The 19869-nt window shown below is 39.0% G+C and overlaps 1 pseudogene across 1 annotated transcript; it reads left to right on the plus strand.

Moving 5' to 3' along the window:
• Window positions 1-4: 4 nt before the first annotated feature.
• On the plus strand, window positions 5-19166 carry LOC146523848 (uncharacterized; annotated as a pseudogene). Its single transcript, XR_014876023.1, has 16 exons — window positions 5-2536; window positions 2643-2765; window positions 2844-2954; window positions 3349-3443; window positions 3549-3680; window positions 3801-3872; window positions 4104-4211; window positions 4581-4670; window positions 4785-5002; window positions 7308-9111; window positions 9218-9391; window positions 9607-9779; window positions 14814-14987; window positions 15248-15418; window positions 15531-15577; window positions 15739-19166. The product of XR_014876023.1 is annotated as an uncharacterized LOC146523848 (transcript).
• Window positions 19167-19869: the final 703 nt, after the last annotated feature.

Raw genomic sequence — 19869 nt, forward strand, 5'->3', positions numbered from 1 at the left:
CGACACGTGCTACGAGAGCTGATTTTCGTGTCATATCTGAGGCCCAAAGCGAAGACTCTGGCTTCAGTAGAATTGCAGACAGGCGTTGACCTTCTGCCTGCAGTCGGCTGATAAGAACCTGGAGCTCTGAAGTCACTCTCATAACTACAGTGAAAGCTGTTGGTTATTTTCACCTGAACTTCCCTCTGAGGGCTCACAGCACCCACAAGAGGGCAGCATCTAGCAACACAACTCAATGAAGCTGCTATTCGCACAAATCTTCCCACGATGCACTGAGTGTTTCTTCTTTTTAATCTGTGGCTCTCTTCCATAGCGTGTCTTTGCCCCATCCCTGATACTGGGACTGGTTTCTTTCTGCTAAAAACAGTTTTGCCTTTCTGCTGTCATCAAAGGCTGATTGGTCGAGTTTTCTTTGTATTACTGACTTGCAGTATAAAGCGCTTTGAGGCAACTGTTGTGATTTGGCGCTGTATAAATAATATAAAATGAATCAATTAAATTGAAACTCTAGTCAATTTGTAATAGTAAGAAGGCTTATTTTTAGTCATTTACATATTTCTCATATAACAGTTTAATAATGAACACTGTTAATATAAATCGTTCTTCTTTGGAACTTCAAGCAGAGTTTGTATTGCAGCAGGTCCTCCTTAAGAAAAAGAAAAACCGCCTAATAATGAAAACAGCTGCGTGTTGGTATCATTTAGGGTGGTACATCGCCACATTGTGGAATAAACTGTAATCAACCTTTGTAAATACTGCATATCCCAGCAAATACTGCATTAACGTTATACTGCAAGAACTCTGCAAGTATAACTAATTTTTTTTTTATAATTATTATTATGGAATGTCAATATAAAATTGTACTTAGTAGTCAGTATAATCTTTTAGTGATATAAGTTTGCATATTATAGAATACTGCATGATGACCCTATTATGACTTAGACTGTTGTTGGAATCAAGACTTGCTTTATAAATTCTTTCTCATAGTGATAATAGCTGAGCAAGCTGTTATCATTTCACTCCTGCCAGGAAGAGGAGAGGTGGATACTCTTATCTTCAAGAAGAGGGGCCACGTCCTGCAGAATAACACACACACATACACCTGAACCACTTTTATCTTCACTCCCTACATACTAACATTCCTCTGTTAATGAATAGACGTATTCACTGTTGTATTACTTTTGTATATAAATAAAGGCAAGTGCAGGAACAGAGCGCACATCACAGGGCCCCCACTCTGGTGTGAGCGTTCTGTGATCATGCCCTTGCAAGTAAAAACTGCAGCGTCTGTGTGTTTCTACCTTTAGATTCTTAGCTGAAGAAGTGTCTTTAAAATAAATCTCTTGACATGGAAAATCTTCTGGTTTGCAGATAAACAATAGTGTGCACAGTTTATGGTTTTTGACTTGACCAGTAATATTCATGCAGTGTTGCTTTGATTGTGGCACAGATGCTCATGCATGTAGTGAAAAAAAAAAGAGTAAGGAAACTCTGTTATTATATTTGTCTCACTTTAAGCAATAATGGGTTCATAAATTCTTGCTTTGATCTGGCTGACGGGCAGTGGGGGGAGCAAGAGAATTTTAATAGGGGCTGGCAGCCTGAGATTATTACTGATACAGCACAGAGACACAGAAAACAAATCTGTAATATTATTTAAATAAAAACAGATTTTTCCTTTAATGTGGACTCAGGTCTGTCAGGATACAGCACTTAGATGTTTTGGCTGTTGGTGTTAGTGTGGCAGACACAAAGTTCAAGGAGAAGAGACGATTTGTTCGCTTGGCTGACAAATAAAACCGGTGAAACTATGAGACACACTTTGACTTATTGTGGCTGCAAAATTTAAAATTTTGTGGGTTTTTTATCCTTCCCTCTCTGTAATTTCTGCCTTCATTTTTAATGCACGTCTCAGGAGTTTGCTGTGGACACTGGGAAGAATAGTAGCACGTGGAACAAAAGGAAAACATTTCTACACTGTGAAGTGTTTGGTCAAACTGAGGCACTCGGTATAAACTGTAGGCAAAAGGTTTCATTTTTAAAGTTATGAACAAACTTTGATGGAGTGACATGAAGCACAGTAAAGTAGCTCTTTTTTTAAAAAAAATGTTTTTGTGGATGAATTTCTTGGCCCATTTAAAAATCCTGCCTATCCTGCCCACTCCAGCCTAGCAGGGGGCAGTGTTACTCCTACATGCTTAAAAGAATAAAAGAAGAAGAGTCGTAGCAAGCCTGCAGTGACATCATCGCTTCCTGGTTATTATTTACTTTCATTTTATGAATTTGTGAATCTGCAGACGATTGTCTCCGTGTAGAGGTGAGTAAGGCCTACGGTTCACTGCTGGGCTCTGACTCTTATTTGCTTCACTCAGAGCTGTGAGTTTGTGACACTCAGAATGAGGAGAAATCTTTTTTTTTTTTCTGCAGGTTTCTGTGCTTCAGCTGACTCTGTGATGTCGCTGTGTGAGAACAAAGTGGAGCTTCCTCCTCCCTCTAAAGCCACTCTGTGTGGAGACGAGCTCACCAAAGCTCAGAGGTCAGATGACTTTCTTTACCGCCAGGGACTCTTCTACATGCTACAGCTCTGCATTTAAATCACTGCACCATCATTTTTATTCACATGTAAAACTGTGTGTGTGAAGCCCAGAGAAGCAGCACAGACCCCACACAGCCCACCGTGAACCTGAACCCAGCTGTATGTCCGTGATGAGCGACCAGTCAAATGAGCGATATATTGATTTCAAACAAGGAGCAGAGGAAACAAAGTGAGTTTTTGTCAGCATTAAAACTTAACAGTTACGCTGAATATGTGACCTTTGAAACATTTATCAATATTTTATCAGGATACGTCAGCGAAAACAATCTCCTAAACCTGAACTCATCTGTGTGTCCACGATGAGCAGCAGCTCAAATGAGCGATATATTGATTTCAAACAAGGACCAGTGGAGACAAGGTGAGTTGTTGTCAGACATGTAACATATATGTTAAAAATTGTTTGCCCCTTTTTTTTTGCATATTTGCCAGTGCCACACAAATCTTAATATTAGACAAAAACAAACTGAGAAGATACAAAATGCAGTTTTTCATTTAAATTTATTAAGGCCAAAAAAATCTATCAAATCTACCTGCCCTTTGTGGAAAAAGTACTTTCTCCTAAACCTAATAACTGGTTGTGCCACCCTTGGCAGAGTAGACTGCAGTCAAGTTTGTGCCAGAAACATGTAAATTTTACAAAGAAAAGGAGGCAAATACTTTTCAAACCACTGTATTTATTTATTATATTATTTTAATCTGTGACAGTTAAGCTGAATTTGTGACCTATGATACATTTCCTATTGTTGTATCAGGGGTCATCAGATTCCCGATGCTTCTAACCCCGGATCCAGCTGTGTGTCAATAATGAGCGACACATTGACTTCAAACAAGGATCACAGGACACAAAGTGAGTTGTTGTCAGCATTAAAACTTAACAATTTATTCTCTATTGAAATGTTTTACAGTTAAACTGAATGTGTGACCTTTGATACATTTACTGATATTTTATCAGGAAACATAGGAGAAAGAAATCTCCTAAACCTGAACCCGTCTGTGTGTCCATGATGAGCAGCAGCTCAAATGAGCGATATATTGATTTCAGCCGAGATACAGAGAACCGTCAGAACCTGCCTGCTAATGAAGGGTAAGCATGGAAAGCTACCAGAAATATTTAACTGGACTTTAGCAAATAAAATATTTTAACCACGAGTTAATGAACTTCATGCTGTTCATTGTAATTATATGTTTTCTTGTCCATATGCAGCTGGTTATCCTTCATAAAGAACTGGATCATGGATGTGATCGTGAATTTATTACAAAGATTATTTGTGAAACAGTAAGTCGTTGCATTACATCTTACTAATTATTCATTGTGTTTGTCTCTGCAGAGCTGCAAGGAGACGAAGCATGTGGTTGAGAATGTTGTGACTAAAAGAAACCTGAACATAGAGATGTAGTGGTAGCACATCTGTCCACCAGACATCAGCTGTTTACAATAACATCTGTCACTCACTGCAGCCAAGGGGCATCTTTTCTTCTTCAGTTAACCTTATCTGCTGTTATTCAGGTTACAACAGATACCAGCATCTTCTGAACCTGATTCATCAGCACCCACAACGTGCGATGAATCAATTCTTTATAACTCCAGTGATGAACTCGACTCTGTTAACGAAGCGTAAATACTTCAGGATGATAGTGAAAACTGAATACTAGCGCTCGTTGTAGTGAAACGTTGAAGTTTCCAGTATAACCAGTCGGAGAACCTAAAGAGGAGCAGTAGGAGGTTATAGATGACTTGCTTCAGAGAGCTTCAGAAGTTTACAGTGAAGGAGGGGGAGTTAGTGCAAGCTGCTAGGACTAGACCCAGCTGAGGATGCTGAAAGCAACAGAAACCTGTTAATTCTTAAAAGCTTCAGCATCACTCACTGCTCACAGTCACTCACGTTCACTGTTTGAGACCAAATGTTACTAGATGGACCTTTGCCTTGTGGTTGTTTTTGTGTGAACAGATGTGATGGGAGCTAATTTTTCACAATTCTTCCAGATTTGACAAGGAAAGTACAGAGGCTCCAAGTGATCATTCTGCCCAGCAGCATCAATCACATCCGGACTCAGTCTTTATGGTGTGTACAACAACTTCTTTTACATGTGTTTTGTTCCCAGTCATCTCCATGCTGCACTTGTGTCTGATGGTCATTGTGATGATTTAAATCTGGTTTCATTAATTGATATATTACAATTAATATATCAACATTATCACTTTTGTGAAAAATGAGCTGAAGAAGATCCAGAAGATTTTGTTTCCAGATAACTCAGAGAGTCAGATGGAGGAAGAGACACTGCTGGGGGGGGGGGGGGGGGGGGGGGGGGGTGAAGAACACAGGAACAGAGAGGCATTGGTGAAGCTTGCCCTGCATTTCCTGAGGAAAATGAAACGGAACGACATGGCTGACTGTCTGCAGAACAGTAAGTAAAATGAGCCTGATCAGTAAATGTGACAGATCATTGCAGTCACTTATCTGTGTTTTCATGAATGAGCAGTTCTCGAAAAGCTGATATCTAGCATGCTAAAAGTTGACAGGAATTGCAGATTGTACTATATTTGATCTGTTTGGGTGCAAAAATTCAGTTCCTGAACCATATACCGATTCTGCCTTTTAATTAGAAAATTCCTCACTTAGCACATTAGCACTGATCACATTAGCAGTTTTGGTCCTACCCCCCCCCCCCCCCCCCCCCCAAAAAAAAAAAAAAACCTAATAACTGATTTCTGTGAGTGTAGAAATTCTCAAATAGGGCTGAGCAATATCATATTGTCTATGGTAATATAAATATAAATTAGTATGTGATATAAGGGTCACATAATGATATAATTTCTACAGCAATGCAATTTAAGTTCCCTAGTGCATGAGACAAACCCAGGCATGTCTGCAAGCAAGCGCTGTCTGTCAGCATCTAATAGCAATATAGTACCAAAGAAACAACGCTGCCCAAAAAATAACAAAGGAACAGGTTAATTCAACTTCTGGGGATTGTTTCAACTGCTTTGATGTTCAAGAAGTAACAACAGGTGTACTAGAAGGGGAACAATGAGGCAACACCCAAAAGGTGGAGGAACTGACATTTTTCTCTCCTCTCCCCAGTGTTTTTTTTCACTGGTTTTGGATTTGGCTGGGGTCAGTGTCACTGGTGGTCCATCTCCAGACCATTCAGAGACCTCCTATGCACTGAGTGGTCTTAGTTTTTTCACTAACTATGGCTGCCCCTCTCTGAACCTGGTTTTAGTTTTTAGTTTACGTCCTGTTTAAAGTGAGCTTTTCCTTCCTACAGTCACCAAGTTGTTGCTCAAGGGGGCCGTTTGATTGTTGGAGTTTTCTCTGTATTATTGTAGGGTCTTTACCTTACAGTATAAAACAGGAGTGGGCAACTCCAGGCCTCAAGGGCCGGTGTCTTGCAGGTTTTAGATGTGTCCTTGATCCAACACAGCCGAATCAAATGGCTAAATTACCTCTTCAACATGTCTTGTAGTTCTCCAGAGGCCTAGTAATGAACTAATCCTTTAATTCAGGTGGGTTGAACCAGGGTGATATCTAAAACCTGCAGGACACTGGCCATCGAGGCCTGGATTTGCCCACCCCTGGTATAAAAATATAAAGCGCCTTGAGGTGACTGCTGTTGTGTTTTGCACTGTATAAATAAAATTTAACTGCTTGGCGGGACCTGGGCCCCCTGGCACTGTTGGGCCCCTGCTGGGGGGTGGGGGGCACTTGGGTCTCGGGTCTGTGTGCCTGGAGCTCAGACTGCTCCGGTGGAGCCTGCGGGGCTCTCCTCTGCTCTTCTCTGAGTGGGGGTCGTGGTTGTCCCTGCAATGGCCGTCCTCGGGCTCAGGCTCTCTCTCCCTCTCCATCTGTTAACATTTTGACAGTTTCTCTTTCTTGTTATATAAAATATATTTTATAATGTGATATTATTGTGCAGTTCCTAAATAGTTACAAGTTTTAGTTACTTTAGGTGTTGTTAAAATAAAGTATTTAACAGTTATTGTATACTAAAATTTCCAGTGAAAAAACTACCTGAGCTACATTTATGCTTACGTGTCACTACTATTGCGCTGCTGCTGCTGCTGGTACCTTGTTTCAGTAGATTCAGACTTCAAATTAGGTGGCCTATAATTGGTTACAGTAACACATTCAAAAAGAAGGATATGAAATGCCCTTTATTTACTTGCACTTATAAATTGTGCTGCCTGCAAGGATCAATAAAATTTTCAGTATCTTTTTTTAAGGAGTTTTGTCACATGACACCATGCAGAGGTTGCTCAAGAGTTATCCACCACATTGGACTTGAATCACAGTTGCTATGGAAAAATGTGAAAATAACCTAGGTTACACTCTCGTTCCCAAAATAGGAACTGAACATTTTAGATTAAATGAGAATCTCTTCTAAGAGTATCCAATAACACTAAACGAACATGAAATTATACTGCCCTGTTTTTGTTTTTTTTTTTCAAATTTGTTTTTTTACTTTAATTCTTAAATTACTGGTTCATTTACTCTTTTATTGATAACAAGAGAAGAACCATAACAGCATATTCTGTTGTACTTCATTATATTTCTGCTACCTTCCATTCTTCTGCCATTATTATCCCAAGATGGGAAAATAACAGCACCTACTTTTCACAAGGCATATACAGTACTGTTACTACTGTAAACTTTGTTTGTGCTTTAATTTGGTCAATTTTTGCTCACTGATGCAATTTCTGTCCATTTAGAACTTTTTGCTCCACAATGTCAACGTAAACTTAAAAGTAATCTGAAGGAGAAATCCCAGTGTGTGTTTGAGGGGATCGCTAAAGCAGGAAACCAAACCCTTCTCAATCAGATCTACACTGAGCTCTACATCACAGAGGGAGGGACTGCAGAAGTCAATAATGAACATGAGGTCAGACAGCTCGCAACAGCATCCAGGAAGCCAGACAGAACAGAAACAACAATCAGACGAGAAGACATCTTTAAAAAGTCACCTGGAAGAGATGAACCAATCAGAACAGTGCTGACAAAGGGAGTGGCCGGCATTGGGAAAACAGTCTTAATTCAAAAGTTTACGCTAGACTGGGCTGAAGAACAAGCTAACCAGGACATCCAGTTTACATTTACATTTACATTCAGAGAGCTGAATGTGTTGAAAGAGAAAAAGTTCAGCTTGGTGGGACTTGTTCATCACTTCTTTACTGAAACCAGAAAAGCAGGAATTTGCTGGTTTGAACACTTCCAGGTTGTGTTCATCTTGGATGGTCTGGATGAGTGTCGACTTCCTCTGGACTTCCACCGCAATGAAACTCTAACTGATATTACACAGTCCGCCTCAGTGGGTGTGCTGCTTACAAACCTCATCAGGGGGAAACTGCTTCCCTCAGCTCGTGTCTGGATAACCACACGGCCTGCAGCAGCCAGTCAGATTCCTCCTGAGTTTGTTCACATGGTGACCGAAGTCAGAGGGTTCACCGATGAACAGAAGGAGGAGTACTTCAGGAAGAGATTCAGAGATGAGGAACAGGCCAGCAGGATCATCTCCCACATCAAATCATCATGAAGCCTCCACATCATGTGCCATATCCCAGTCTTCTGCTGGATCACTGCTACTGTTCTGGAGGATATGTTGAAAACCAGAGAGGGAGGAATATTACCTAAGACTCTGACTGAGATGTACATCTATTTCCTGGTGGTTCAGTCCAAAGTAAGGAAGATTAAGTATGATGGTGGTGCTGAGACAGATTGTCACTGGGGTCCAGAAAGCAAGAAGATGATTGAATCACTGGGAAAACTGGCTTTTGACCAGCTAGAGAAAGGAAACCTGATCTTTTATAAATCAGACCTGAAAGAGTGTGGCATTGATATTAGAGCAGCCTCAGTGTACTCAGAAGTGTTCACACAGATCTTTAAAGAGGAAAAGGGGCTATATCAGGACACAGTGTTCTGCTTCATCCATCTGAGTGTTCAGGAGTTTCTGGCTACTCTTCATGTCCACCTGACCTTCATCAACTCTGGAGTCAGTGTGCTACCAGAGGAACAAACAGCATCTCAGACATCTGAAACACCTAAAAATAAGATTGTAAAAACAGACTTCTACCAACGTGCTGTGGACAATGCTTTGCAGAGTCCAAATGGACACATGGACTTGTTCCTCCGCTTCCTCCTGGGTCTTTCATTGCAGTCAAATCAGGACCTTCTAAAAGGCCTGCAGACACAGACAGAAAGCAGTTCAGAAACCAATCAAAAAACAGTCCAGTACATTAGGATGAAGATAAGTGAGAATCTGTCTGCAGAAAAAAGCATCAATCTGTTCCACTGTCTGAATGAACTGAACGACCGTTCTCTAGTGGAGGAGATCCAACAGTCCCTGAGTTCAAGAACCCTCTCTGTGGATAAACTGTCTACTGCCTAGTGGTCAGCTCTGGTCTTCATCTTACTGTCATCAGAAAATGATCTGGATGAGTTTTTCCTGAAGAAATACTCTGCTTCGGAGGAGGCTCTTCTGAAGCTGCTGCCAGTGATCAAAGCCTCCAAAAAAGCCATGTAAGTACACAGACAGGTACACATTTATTAAAAACAGGAAAGCAGCATTTCTTTTGTTTCAGTATTTAAAAATTTGTTGTTTTTTTTTTTCACATTCTGTTTTTAGACTGACTGACTGTAACCTCTCAAAGACAAGCTGTGAAGCTCTGACTTCAGTTCTCAGTAACCCAGTCTCTAGTCTGCTTGAGCTAGACCTGAGCAACAACACCCTGCAGGATTCTGGGGTGAAAGAACTTTCTGTTGAACTGGGGAGCCCACACTGTAAACTGTAAACTCTAAGGTATGGATAAATAATATAAATAACTGATGTGGTCAGATCAGACATTTAACAATCTTTAACCTGTGAAAAAACAGGTTATGGAATCACAATGAGTGTCATGTGTCCTCCCTCTTTCATCCCTAACTAAGCACCATCCATTACAAATTTTTCAATTCGCGATACCGAAAATAGAAAATGAAAATAAATTGGACTTGTGTTGTTTTCTGGTTCGGCAGACTGTCAGGCTGTCAGATTACAGAGGATGCTGTAGGTATCTTGTCTCAGCTCTCAACTCTAACCATACCCACTTGAAAGAACTGGACTTGAGCTACAATAATCCAGGGGACTCAGGAGTGCAACTGTTGTCAGATGGACTAGAGCATTCATTACGAAAGTTAGAAACTCTGAGGTCAGTTCTTATGATTATTTTTAATTTTTCTCTTTTTGGTATCTTTGTTTCCTTTTTGAGGATTTTCAGTGTGTGCAAAAAAACTCTGCTCTTTTCATATTCAATTCAATTCAATTTTATTTATATAGTGCCAAATCACAACAGCAGTCACCTCAAGGCACTTTATATTATACAGTAGATACAGAGGAAAAACCCAACAATCATATGACCCTCTATGAGCAAGCACTCTGGCGACAGTGGGAAGGAAAAACTCCCTTTTAACAGGAAGAAACCTCCGGCAGAACCAGGCTCAGGGAGGGGCGGGGCCATCTGCTGCCACCGGTTGGGGTGAGAGAAGGAAGACAGGATGAAAGACATGCTGTGGAAGAGAGACAGAAATTAATAACAGATATGATTCAATCCCGAGAGGTCTATTAACACATAGTGAGTGAGAAAGGTGACTGGAAAGGAAAACTCAGTGCATCATGGGAAGCCCCCAGCAGCCTACGTCTATTGCAGCATAACTAAGGGAGGATTCAGGGTCACCTGATCCAGCCCTAACTATATGCTTTAGCAAAAAGGAAAGTATTAAGCCTAATCTTAAAAGTAGAGATAGTGTATGTCTCCCGAATCCAAATTGGAAGCTGGTTCCACAGAAGAGGGGCCTGAAAACTGAAGGCTCTCCCTCCCATTCTACTTTTAAATACTTTAGGAACAACAAATAAGCCTGCAGTGTGAGAGCAAAGTGCTCTAATAGTACTAAAAGGTACTAAAAGGTCATTAAGATAAGATGGGACCTGATTATTTAAGACCTTGTATGTGAGGAGCAGGATTTTGAATTCAATTCTAGATTTAACAGGAAGCCAATGAAGGGAAGCCAATACATGAGAAATATGCTCTCTCTTTCTAGTCCCTGTCAATACTCTTGCTGCAGCATTTTGGATTAACTGAAGGCTTTTCAGGGAGTTTTTAGGACATCCTGATAATAATGAATTGCAGTAGTCCAGCCTAGAAGTAATAAATGCATGAACTAGTTTTTCAGCATCATCCTGAGACAGGATATTTCTAATTCATGAGATGTTGTGGAAATGGAAGAAAGCAGTCTTGCATATTTGTTTAATATGTGTATTGAAGGACATGTCTTGGTGAAAAACGACTCCAAGGTTCCTCACAGTGTTACTGGAGGCCAAGGTAATGCCATCCAGAGTAAGAATCTGGTTAGATATCACATTTCTAAGATTTTCAGGGCCAAGTAAAATAACCTCAGTTTTATCTGAATTAAGAAGCAGAAAGTTAGCGGCCATCCAGGTCTTTATGTCTTTAAGACATTCCTGCAGTTTAACTAATTGGTGTGTATTATCTGACTTCATGGACAGATAGAGCTGGGTGTCATCAGCATAGCAGTGAAAATGTATGCTATGACTTCTAATGATACTGCCTAAGGGAAGCATGTATAATGTAAACATAATTGGTCCTTGCACTGAACCCTGTGGGACACCATAACTGACCTTAGTGTGTGAAGAGGACTCTCCATTTACATGCACAAATTGGAGTCTATTAGATAGATATGATACAAACCACTGCAGCGCAGTACCTGAAATACCTACAGCGTGCTCTAATCCTGCTAATAGAATATTATGGTCAACAGTATCGAACGCTGCACTGAGGTCTAGCAGGACAAGCACACAGATGAGTCCACTGTCAGAGGCCATAAGAAGATCATTTGTAACTTTCACTAAAGCTGTTTCTGTGCTGTGATGAGCTCTGAAACCTGACTGAAACTCTTCAAATAAGCCATTCCTCTGCAGATGATCTGTTAGCTGTTTGACAACTACTCTTTCAAGGATTTTTGATATGAAAGGAAGGTTGGAGATTGGCCTATAATTAGCTAAGACTGCTGAGTCTAGAGATGGTTTTTTAAGTAAGGGTTTAACTACTGCCAGCTTAAATGCCTGTGGTACATAGCCGATTATTAGAGATGAGTTGATCATATTTAGGATTGAAGAATTAATTAATGGCAGGACTTCTTTGAGCAGTTTTGTAGGAATGGGTGTCTAAAAGACATGTTGATGGTTTGGAGGAAGTAATTATTGAAGTTAACTCAGAAAGATCAATTGGAGAAAAAGAGTCTAACTTAACATCAAAGGTACTAAGAGTAGCTGTAGATAATATTACATCTGTGGGATGATTATTGGTAATTTTTTCTCTAATGATAAAAATTTTATTTCATGTTCATGAAGTCATTACTAGTTAACGTTAAAGGGATGGTTGGCTCAAAAGAGCTCTGACTTTTTGTCAACCTGGCTACAGTGCTGAAGAGAAACCTAGGGTTGTTCTTATTTTCTTCAATCAGTGATGAATAGTAAGATGTTCTGGCTTTGCGGAGGGCTTTCTTATAAAGCAACAAACTATTTCTCCAGGCTAAATGATGATCTTCTAAATTTGTGACACGCTATTTCCTCTCTAGCTTACGAGTTATCTGCTTTAGGCTACGTGTTTGGGAACTATACCACAGAGTCAGGTACTTCTGATTTGAGGCCTTAGTTTTCACCGGAGCTACAGTATCCAGAGTCGTACGTAGTGAGGTGGTAAAATTATTAACAAGATGTTGGTACAGGGCATTGAAGATGATAACAGTGGGTGGATTATATTTTTAAACTTAGTTACAGCGCTTTCAGAAAGACATCTACTCTGATAAAGTCTACTCTCCACTGCTGTGTAATCAATTATTGTAAATGTAAATGTTATCAGGAAATGATCAGACAGGAGAGGGTTTTCAGGAAACACTGTTAAATGTTCAGTTTCTATGCCATATGTTAAAACAAGATCTAGAGTGTGATTAAAGTGGTGGATGGGTTCTTTTACATTTTGAGAGAAGCCAATTGAGTCTAATAACAGATTAAATGCCATGTTGAGGCTGTCATTTTTAGCATCTACATGATTGTTAAAATCACCCACAATAATTATTTTATCTGAGCTGAGCACTAAATCACATAAAAAGTCTGAGAAATCAGACAGAAACTCTGTGTAAGGCCCAGGTGGACGATAGATGATAACAAGTAAGACTGGTTTCTGAGTTTTACAGCTGGGGTGGACAAGGCTAAGCACCAGGCTTTCAAATGAATTAAAAGTCTGTCTTAGTCTTTCGTTGATTGATAGGCTGGTGTGAAAAATTGCTGCCACACTGCCCCCTCTGCCTGTGCTTCGAGATTTCTGGTAGTTAGAATGACTCGGGGGTGTTGATTCATTTAAACAAACATAATCATCCTGCTGCAATCAGGTTTCTGTAAGGCAGAGTAAATCAATTTGCTGATCAATTATTAAGTCATGTACTAACAGAGACTTGGAGGAGAGAGACCTAATATTTAATAATCCACATTTCACTGTTTTACTCTTTGGTTCAGATGTGGATACTGTATTGTTCTTTCTTTGTGATTTTTGTTATGTTTAAGTTGTTTATTGCTGGTTTTTAGTTTGTTTTTCGTCTGTTTGGGAGCTGACACAGTCTCTGTGGAGATGGGTTTTTGGGGGGGTAACAGGAGGAGAGAAGCTGCAGAGAGGCGTGTAAGACTGCAACTCTGCTTCCTGGTCCCAACTCTGGATAGTCATATTTTGGGGGGGTTTAATAAATTTGTCCATATTTCTAGAAATGAGAGCTGCTCCATCCAAAGTGGGATGGATGCCGTCTCTCCTAACAAGACCAGGTTTCCTCCAGAAGGTCTGCCAATTATCTATGAAGCCCATATTGTTTCTTGGACACCACTCAGACAGCCAGCAATTTAAGGAGAACATACGGCTAAACATGTCCCTCCTGGTCTGATTGGGGAGGGGACCAGAGAGTCCGACATTGCCACAGATTTATTGAAGGGGGGATGCCTTACAATATAAAGTGACTTGAGACCACTGTTGTTGTGATATGATGCTGTATAAATAAAACTGAATTAAATTGAATGTTGTGACTTTGAGGAATAGCTGTGGGAGTAAAACAGCACAGCAGAGAACTTTATCGATCCTTTAAAAGCAGATACAAGTACCAACATTTTTATATTTGGCCATCTGGAACCATTTGAGTTACTTCATGATTGCTAATGGCATATAGAACACTTAACCACAGTATACATGCTTGCATAAATCAAATATATTTATTTAATTTATGGGTACATTGTTTTCTTAATCAAGTTATTTATACAAGACATTATCTAAAAATTCTCTCAGTGCCTTTTAAATCACAAGGTGTGAATTCTGAACTAGTGCTGTCCCCTGAAAAGTTTAGCTTACTGTGCTTTACCCTTACCTAATTTAATCCTGTGTAAATTGTCTGGGATGTGATTTCAACAAAACGTCTACCTGTATTTGTACATCTCTATGATGCTCATAGAAAATTATGGGAAAAAAATGTATTGTAGAGTAGAGTTCGTAAATAATCTGGGACTATTATTTGCAAATAATCTGAGACTTTTAAAGTATCTGTATAAAAATGTATGATTTGACAGTAAGATAACTTAAAAGCCAATTTTGTTTTCTAATATGTTGCGCCAGACCATGACCCTAAACACTGCTCAAAATCATTCATGCAGAGGAACAAGTACAATGTTCTGGAATGGCCATCTTAGTCCCCAGACCTGAATATTATTGAAAATCTATGGTGTGACTTAAAGCGGGCTGTCCATGCTCGGAAACCATCAAACCTGACTGAATTGGACATGTTTTGTAAAGACAAAAGGTCCAAAATACCTTCAACCAGAATCCAGACTCTCATTGGAAGCTATAAGAAGTGTTTGGAGGTTATTTCTGCAAAAGGAGGATCTACTAAATATTGGTGTAATTTTTCTGTTGGGGTACCCAAATTTATGCACCTGCCTAATTTAGTTTAAGTAACTATTGCACACTATTGCTGATCCAAACAACCAATGATTTATGAAGGAAAAACATGAAAATTATCAGGAGTACCCAAACTTTTGCATACCACTGTAGTTGATAAGATTTTATGCTCATTATTAGATTATTTGTTTATTCAAACCAATCATTATGTCCTATTCATTGTTGTCTTTTCAGACTGGGTGTCTGCAACCTGTCGGAGAAAAGCTGTGAAGCTCTTTCTCCAGCTCTCTCCTGCCAGTCATCGAGTCTGAGAGAGCTGGACCTGAATGACAACAACCTGAAGGATACAGGAGTGAAGGCACTGTCCACTGGACTGGAAAGTCAACACTGCAAACTGGAAGCTCTCAGGTTAAGATTAGCCTCTGCAATCAGTATTTACACTGTGAATTAAGATGACTGTTTCTCTGCTTACATTGTTATATTATAATATTTATTTTTATTACGTTTTCTATTGGGACACCTGATTATTGGTTGAAGTTAATGGTCTGGATTATAATTAAAGAAACAAAATGTGATGATAATAATCAGCTTAATTAAATGATAGATAACAGTACCTCAGCGTATTATTGCTTTAGTAGCTTATCCAGCCTCATTTTGTGTGCCTCCAGGCTTTCGGGCTGCTTGATCACAAAGGATGGCTGTGCTTCTCTGGCCTCAGCTCTGAACTCCAACCCCTCTCATCTGAAAGTGCTGGACTTGAGTTACAATCATCCAGACGATGCAGGAGTAGAGCTTCAGACTGGAGTAAAGGATCAACGCTGGAAACTGGAAAACCTAAGGTTGATGAGATGACATTATTGTTAATGACTGAGCACAATGGGTGTTGATACACTGGATGTAATTTCTGTTTTTGCATGTTGAAAGATATGGTGCTGATACTTGTCATTTCAGGGTGGAACCTGCTGGAGCAGAGTGGTTGAAACCAGGATTGAAGAAGTGTAAGCGTTTTGTTTTTTTAATTCATAAAAATAAAACAGTAAATATTAAGCTGTCTTTATATTTTGGTGTCATTCTCTTAAGATTATCACTGATATTGTGAAGTGTTAAAGGAACAGCCGGTAGATTAACTGCAGCTGCATTGTGTCTCTTTTCTTGACAGATCTCTCTAAACTTACAGTCAACACAAATACAATAAACAAAAATCTCAGACTGTCTATGAATAACATGAAGGTGACACATACGAGAAACATGTTATTCCCGATCATGCTGACAGATTTGTTGACTGGTGTCAGCTGCTGTGTAGAGATGTTTTACATGGTCGGAGGTACTGGGAGGTGGAGTGGACAGGTGAGGTTGACATATCAGTAAGTTACAGAGGAATAGGAAGAAAAGGAGAACGTAAAAACTGCAGATTTGGAGAGAATCCTCAGTCCTGGAGTCTGGACTGCTCCAATGCACGCGGCTACACCGTGTATCACAATCAGAGAATATCAGTCATTCACCCCTCATCCTCCTCGTCCCCTTCCTGTGGTCCTAAGCGAGTAGCAGTGTATGTCGACTGTCCTGCTGGCACTCTGTCTTTCTACAATGTCTCCAGTGACTCTCTGATCCACCTCCACACCTTCAACACCACATTCACTGAACCTCTTTATCCTGGCTTTGGAGTCTGGCACCATTCATGTGGTTCCTCAGTGCGTCTGTGTTCTGTGCAGGTAGAAGTATCTCCTTCTGTTAGAGAAGCTGTGTAACTGCAGATACACGGACTCATTGATGAAAGAAGCATTTTTGTAACTTTCACTTACAGAACTGTTTTGTACTAAAATTTGGATAAAAACTGAAAAGTAAGCTTTAAACACTAAGTGAAATTCACACTACAATTACACTAATGTAAGATAAGTATATTGTTTAATATGGTACTTTACAAAGGATATACTATGCATGTGGTAGATATAAGTATCTCAGTTGATTATGTATTAAAGAAAAGAAAACAACTCTTGATCAGGTATTGAAACACCATCTATTTTCAGCACAACTGTTCTTAAAAACAGATTTACATACGTCATTAATCGTTCATTGCAGTCAAGTTCTCAAGGAGAATTAAAACAGTTGAATACAGTTTAAATATAGTTTTAAGTGATTTTAAATACAGTTTAAAATCACATTTCTCTCTGTAGATTTTGAATAAAATGGTGAGCATTACTTGTCTTTATTAGCACTGCACTGTTTTTTTCATTATCTGATTATCAGAATTATATCTTTCTGACATAAACATTAACAAGATAGAGTAGTTACTCATTGTGTCCATTGGAGGGCAGTGATCCTCATAGATTATGTCCCTTTACCAGTTTTTCATTTACAATTAAATAAAACTTCAAGTTTAAATAAATGAGAATTAAATTAAAGACAAAAAGAATATCATAGAAGGAGAAAAAAATACATTACATGAGTGAAAGAGGCAAAGATTTCAAGACAAACACTGTAAGTTTGTATTTTGGTCGCAGAGAAGAAATTAATAACTAAGTGTTGAGTTGACTGTGAAGAGCCCGTCAGACTGACCTCACTTGTGTGCTTCAGCTGTACTGACATTTACTGCATTTACATACTTTAGCAACAACATTAATCAATAATGAAACTATGATTTCAGTCATACTGAAGAGAGATGGATGGATGGTCTTATCAGATTGGCTGATTGGTATTTACTGCACTCAGCACGTCACACAATGCTCACAGCCTGGCAGTCAAAATGAATGTACACCGTAAAAATAATTAGCACAAACATAAAGCAGATAAACTCTAAAAGCAAACAGATACAGGGCAAAATGATTTAGTGGACATGATAAAATATAGAAATGCCAAACAGAAAAACAATAAACCACTTTTATGTCCATGTGGGAAGCAACTTAATTTTTATATAGAAACTTGATCAATTTCTTTATTAAGGCTGCAGCTCAAAGAATACTAATATATCCTGTAACGTTACACATGAAGCCAGACTGCTTTCATAGTGATATTTATATTAGAAATACTGAGTATAGACATGCATTGAATAATACTGTCAGACTTCAGGAAATAACCAGTTGCTGTATTTCTGAGAAAGTGGAAACAGTTTCTGTAAACCTGTAAATTTGTCTTTTATCTTTTAAAGAGCGACTAGCCTTTTCTGACATTCCTCAAACGCCTCACTGTTTTATGTGAGTTTCAGTTTCATTGTGAGAATGACAGCAGAGCAGATGATGTTCTCCGTGAGAAACCTCAATTTGAAGGTAATGGGTGCAGATTTGAATGCTTTGCTCGTTGACAACAGCAGTGGTTCGGTTACTTACACTAGTAAGTTATGTTCAAGTTACTTATAATCAAGTAACTTATGTTCAAGTAACGGAGTCAGGACTTCTGTTTTTTCGACACATCAGCTACGAGCTGGAATTCGTCCAAAAATGACTTCACGTGTCCTCTACCGATGGCTTTTTCTTTCATCAAAGAAATTTGTGAAGAATAATTGTCACTGTCAAACCGGTCACAGTGATGTAACGAAGGTGTGGAGAAACATGCAAGCATATAAAGAGGAAGAACTGTTCCTTCGCTTCATCCTATAAAGGTTTAACATACAGAGCAAGACAGCTGTTGTATACAGAAGTGCTCGGGACACCAGAGAGCTGCACACTGATTGATTTTGTGTCTGAAAGTCCAGTGAGTAGATCACTGATCGGTTGAAATGGTATTAGCCTACTGTTAAACATTAGCAGTTTGATTATGTTCTCAGGAAAACAACTGAGGGTGAATGTGTTATTGTTGCGGGTGTAACATAATATTTGAATCACTCAAGAAAACGTTTAATAATAAAAGATCTGAATCACATTATCAGCTCCATTGACAGACGTTTCATTATGTTATGTAACAGATCTGTACAAGACACATGAAGTTATTTGAGACATTACAGAGCTACAGAGACTTTACTGCTGTCTGTGTAGAAATGTGTCTAAAAAACAGAAATACTGCAAACCCATTGTATCACTGTGAAAACTATTTTGGCTGCTTGTCAGTTTTAGTTTATTGTATGTGTTTTGTAACTGGCAACTAATTTTCCCCTACCTATAACTCAGAGGACCAGAATAGGTCAGGATGAGGATTCAGTGAATAGTAACAAAACAAAGCCAAAGTTTTAGAGTTATGTATATTTAGAGTAAATTGCCCAACACAAATATAAATAAATCACAATTGTATCATTCTTTTAATTATTCTCATCACCCTATTTTGTCCACTTAAAGAAAACCTCTTACTAATACATATGAAAGAAGACCAAACACAAACTGCATCCATGCCTTTCCTTCCCTAAGCTGACACTGTTTGTCAGTAGCTGAGCATCCACAGTTTTGGGATATAATTTTAAAGTCTATTGCGACAATAGAAGTCTTTTCTTTGCACTGAATCCAAGCACTTTGCAACCTCTTGTCTAATGTTATTTACTCCTCCTGTCTTACTATTTATATTTTGTTCTGTCACAGTTTGTATGGAGCATCCACAATTTTGTTGTATATGTTCAATGACAATAAAGGGCTATTCTATTCTATTCTATTCTATTCTATTCTATTGTGTTGTAATAAAAAAAAGCTTTAGTATTGCCCTTCCCCGTTGGGGGGATTTGTATTCTCTGACTTCTCTGTGACACTGCACCTCAAAGTGCTTACAGTTTCTTTACTCTGCTGTGAAAACTTTCACCTGCATGTTCTCAGTGCTGAGGTCAATAAGTTGCTGCAGTGCTTGATAGCTTTAATCGAGTCAGAGGTATAATGTGACTCTCCCCCCAGCTTGATGTTTGTGTGAAGGTCTAGGCTTGGGTATGACTTGGATCTCTAACTATCCACGACTCTTCTCTGTATCAGAGCTCAGCACCTGATTATCATTCACAATCACTGCTCTGTGTGTCCTTTGTATTGAAGCCTGAGCAGCAGCAGCAGCAGCACATGCCACACTCTATTGGACCTGCTGGACCTGAAACTGGAAATAAACTAAATTCTGTGTCCATGAAAACTGACCAGCCAATGGAGTCTTATTTTAAAAAAAATGTGCTGATGGAAGGTAAATTTGGAGAGAGATTTTAGACACAATACTTTTTTTATTTATTTATTTTTATTTTAAAAAAAATTAATATTTACAGAAAGTAATTTATTAACATTTATCATTGCTTTTTCATTTCAGGATTGATCACAGACTACAATCTTCTGGATCTTCACCCAGCTGTGTCTCCTTCAACAGCAACAAGTCAAAAAGCATGATTTATAGGTTTAAAAAG

The sequence above is a fragment of the Neolamprologus multifasciatus genome, chromosome 2, assembly GCF_963576455.1.
Source record: "Neolamprologus multifasciatus chromosome 2, fNeoMul1.2, whole genome shotgun sequence".
NCBI classification, from domain to species: Eukaryota; Metazoa; Chordata; class Actinopteri; order Cichliformes; family Cichlidae; genus Neolamprologus; species Neolamprologus multifasciatus.